Here is a 334-nt window from a genome sequence, read left to right on the forward strand (position 1 = left end):
TATTAACTATATATATATATGTGTGTGTGTGTGTGTGTGTGTGTGTGTGTGTGTGTGTGTGTGTGCGTGTATGTGCGTGCGTGTGTGCGCGTGAGTGTGTGTTTACACGCACGCGTGTGTATGAGTTTGTGATTCTTTATGTGTGTGTTTGTCCCACAATCACCAACGCTTGACCGGTGGTGTTGTGTTTGAGGCCCCATAACTTAGCAGTTCCGAATGAAACCGATAGAATAATTACCACGATTAAAAAATAATTAAGTACTGGGGCTGATTCATGCGATTAAACAAATTTAAGATATATATATATATATATACATACATATATATATATATA

Source organism: Octopus bimaculoides, chromosome 6, assembly GCF_001194135.2.
Source record: "Octopus bimaculoides isolate UCB-OBI-ISO-001 chromosome 6, ASM119413v2, whole genome shotgun sequence".
Taxonomy (NCBI): Eukaryota; Metazoa; Mollusca; class Cephalopoda; order Octopoda; family Octopodidae; genus Octopus; species Octopus bimaculoides.